The following is a 4,385-nucleotide window of genomic DNA, read 5'->3' as shown; positions in this document are numbered from 1 at the left end:
TCCCGGCGGTGAGCATCATGGAATTGGTGATGGAGGATGGTTAGTGATGACGAAGACCGAAGATCCCTCTCTCCGGAGCCCCGAACAGGCTCTAGATCTGGCCTCCCGATGAAAAACAGGAGGTGGCAGCGGCTCCATATCGTAAAATGCGATGAAACCTCCGCTCATATTTCTTTTGGAAAAATAGGATTTTATAGCATCAGAATTAGGGTCAGTGGAGCCTCGTGCGTCCCACTACCCACCGGGGCGCGCCAGAGGGGTGTGGCGCACCCTCGTGTCTTGTGGGCAGCTGGGCCCCCCTCTAGTGGGTCTTGGTTCCAGTATTTTTTATTTATTCCAAAACAATTCTCCAAAAAGTTTCGTCCAAATCCGAGAACTTTTATTTGTGCACAAAAAAAACACCATGGTAGTTCTGCCGAAAATGGCGTTAGTCCGGGTTAGTTTCATTCAAATCATGCAAATTAGAGTCCAAAACAAGAGAAAAAGTGTTAGGAAAAGTAGATACGATGGAGACGTATCAAAGTGTAGTCAAGTTATGATGGCTCCATTACTAAGTAAGAGGTGGTGGAGGGGTATTTATAGCCTCCACAAAAAATCCAACCGTCACACATATTTCACCCAACTTGGTGGCACTGATCAGAATTCTCGGTGGCACCAACCTGTCTAAAAGATATGAACCTTGGAGGTCTCGGTGGGACCAAATAAAAATATCTCGGAGCGACCGATGTGCAATGGTAGGGCAAACCTCGCTTCGATGGAAACGATTGCATCATCTTGATAGGACCAATGTGAAACAATAAGGCAACAAAAAGTTGACAAGCCATCTCGGTGGCACCGATTGCAAAACTGAGTAAGACCGAAATAATTGCAACACATGACAGAGAGTTGGCAAGGCCATTTCGATGAGACCAAGATCCATATCGGTGGATCCTCTTTGTTAGGGTTTGGCTGTGGCAGTGTCCAGATGAACTTGGTGGGTCCGGATAGGTAGGATTCAGTAGGACCGAGTTAGCTTGTAGGGTTTTGGACATATTTGGATAGATAAAGCGGCTAAGGGTTTTGGAGCAATATCACTAAGCACTTGAGCAAACAAATCATCATCAAAACCTCATACCTTTTTAATAGCTTTGGCTTTCCTATAAACTCGATGTGATATTGCATCACTTAACCAAAAATGTAGAGTCTTGAGCTTTTGCCAATCCATGTCCTTAGCATTTTGAGGGGACCATATTCACTAGTCTTTTGCCATGCCAATAATTAAACTTCCTCAAACCTCTAACTTGAATGGATATTAGTTCAATGAGATATATGTTGTTATTAATTACCAAAATAACCCGGCGATTAGTTGCACTTTCAACATGCTTTGTTCTCTCATGATACATTGAATTCTTTGTAAGACATATGGCACTTTGACTATCAGAAAATATGGTAGGGCAAGATGAATCTCCACAAATCTCAGCGTATAAACCTCTCAACCAGATAGCTTCTTTGCATGCCTCAGAAATAGCCATATACTCGGCATTAGTAGTGGAACAAGCCATAATAGAGTGCAAACTTTCTCTCCAACTCACAGCAGAACCACCAATGGTGAAAACATAACCTGTGAGTGATCTTATCTTATCCAAATCACCAGCAAAATCAGAATCAACAAAACCAACAAGTCAATCTCTAGTTTTCTCGAGCTGTAAATAGCATCAGAAGTACCTCATAGGTATCTGCAAATCCACTAAAATTCTTTCCAATGCTCTTTTCCAAGATTAGAAATGTATCTACTGACAACACTCAATCCATATGATAAATCAGGACGAGAACAACCATGGTATACATAATTGAATCAATTGCACTCGAATAGGGAACGCTAGACTTGTACTCGATATCGGCATCTGGCTCAGGATAAGGATGATGATAATTTGAAGTGTACAGCTAACGTGGTACTCATCGGCTTGGCATTGTGCATATTAAAATGACAAAGAACTTTATCAATATATCCCTTTTGACTTAGATATACTTCTCCAGATGGTCTGTCTCTGGATATTGCCAGCTAAGTATTTTCTATACCGCACCCAAATCCTTCATCTCAAATTCAATACTCAATTGCATCTTTAATTCATTAATCTATGACATACTCTTTGCAGCAATTAGCATATCATCAACATAAAGGAGCAAATAAAGAGCTAAACCACTGACAGTTTTCAAATAAACACATTTATCAGAATTAGACCTTTTGAAACCATGAGAGAGCATAAAGGTGTCAAATCTCATGTACCATGGTCTAGGAGATTGCTTCAATCCATAAAGAGATTTCTTTAACTTACGGACAAGCTTTTCTTTTCCAGGAATAACAAAACCTTTAGGTTGTTCCGTATAAATATTCTCTTCTAATTCTCCATGTAAGAATGCAGTTTTAACATCCAACTATTCAAGCTCAAAATCATGCATGGCAACAATACTGAGTAAACTGCGAATAAAGCTATTCTTCACAACAGGAGAAAAGACTTGGTTATAGTCAATACCTAGAATCTGGCTCTAACATTTAGCAACTAACCGTGCTTTATATCTTGTCTCATCATTAGGAGAAACACCTTCTTTTCTTTTGAGAACCCACTTGCAATGAATAGGTTTCTACTCTCTAGATAATCTTACTAAATCCCAAGTGCCATTCTTTTCAAGTGATTTCATCTTGTCATGCATAGCGGTCATCCACTTATTACTATCACTAGAAAAAATAGCCCCAGAATATGAAGAAGGCTCAGCATCACCTTCAATTTCCTTTGCAATAGATAAAGCAAAAGAAACAATATTGCACTCTTGAATTAACCTTTTATGTCCTTTTGAAATAGCCCGCCTAACTGAAGGAAATATGCCCTAGAGGCAATAATAAAGTTGTTATTTACATTTCCTTATATCATGATAAATGTTTATTATTCATGCTAGAATTGTATTAACTGGAAACTTGATACATGTGTGGATACATAGACAAAACACTGTCTCCCTAGTAAGCCTCTACTAGACTAGCTCGTTAATCAAAGATGGTTAAGTTTCCTAACCATAGACATGTGTTGTCATTTGATGAACGGGATTACATCATTAGGAGAATGATGTGATGGAAAAGACCCATCCATTAGCTTAGCATGTTGATCGTTCAGATTCATTGCTATTGCTTTCTTCATGTCAAATACATATTCCTTCGACTATGAGATTATGCAACTCCCGGATACCGGAGGAATACCTTGTGTGCTATCAAACGTCACAACATAACTGGGTGATTATAAAGATGCTTTACAGGTATCTCTGGAGGTGTTTGCTGGGTTGGCATAGATCGAGATTAGGATTTTTCACTCCGAGTATCGGAGAGGTATCTCTGGGCCCTCTCGGTAATGCACATCATAATAAGCCTTGCAAGAAATGTGACTAATGAGTTATTTGTGGGATAATGTATTACGAAATGAGTAAAGAGACTTGCCAGTAATGAGATTGAACTAGGTACGAAGATACCAACGATCGAATCTCTAGCAAGTAACATACCGATGACAAAGGGAATAACGTATGTTGTCATTACGGTACGACCGATAAAGATCTTCATAGAATATGTGGGAACCAATATGAGCATCCAGGTTCTGCTGTTGGTTATTGACCGGGGAGGTGTCTCAGTCACGTCTACATAATTCTCGAACCCGTAGTGTCTGCATGCTTAACATTCGATGACGGTTTTGTATTATATGAGTTATGTGATTTGGTGACTGAATGTTGTTCGGTGTCCTGGATGAGATCACAGACATGACGAGGAGTCTCGAAATGGTCGATAGGTAAAGATTCATATTATAGTACAATGATATTCGGACACCGGAAGTGTTCCGGGGGTACCTTGTACATATCGGGTCACCGGAAGGGGTTCCGGGCATCCCCCGGCAACTACATGGGCCTAATGGCCCAAGAAGGGGACAGACCAGCCCCTAGGGGGCTGGTGCACCACATGTAGGCCGAAATAGGAGGGGAAGGAAAGAGGAGAAGAGAGAAAGGAAGTGGAGGGATTCGGCCTCCCCCTTCCTTCTCTCCACCCTCCTCCTTCCTCCCCTCTCCGGTGGATATGGTAAGGGGGAGGCCGAATTGGGAGGTGCCCAGGTAGGATTCCTCCTACTTGGGGTGCCCCCTAGGCTACCTCTCCTCCCCTCCAACACATATATATGTGGGGAATGTCGGTGTCAAAACTGGCGGATCTCGGGTAGGGGGGTCCCAAACTGTGCGTCTAAGGCGGATGGTAACAGGAGGCAGGGGACACGATGTTTACCCAGCTTCGGGCCCTCTTGATGGAGGTAATACCCTACGTCCTGCTTGACTGTTCTTGATGATATGAGTATTACAAGAGTTGATCTACCACGAGATCA

This window comes from Triticum urartu, chromosome 5, assembly GCF_003073215.2.
Source record: "Triticum urartu cultivar G1812 chromosome 5, Tu2.1, whole genome shotgun sequence".
In the NCBI taxonomy this organism is placed as follows: domain Eukaryota; kingdom Viridiplantae; phylum Streptophyta; class Magnoliopsida; order Poales; family Poaceae; genus Triticum; species Triticum urartu.
The sequence above is the reverse complement of the archived record's forward strand: the minus strand, read 5'-3'. Positions refer to the sequence as shown.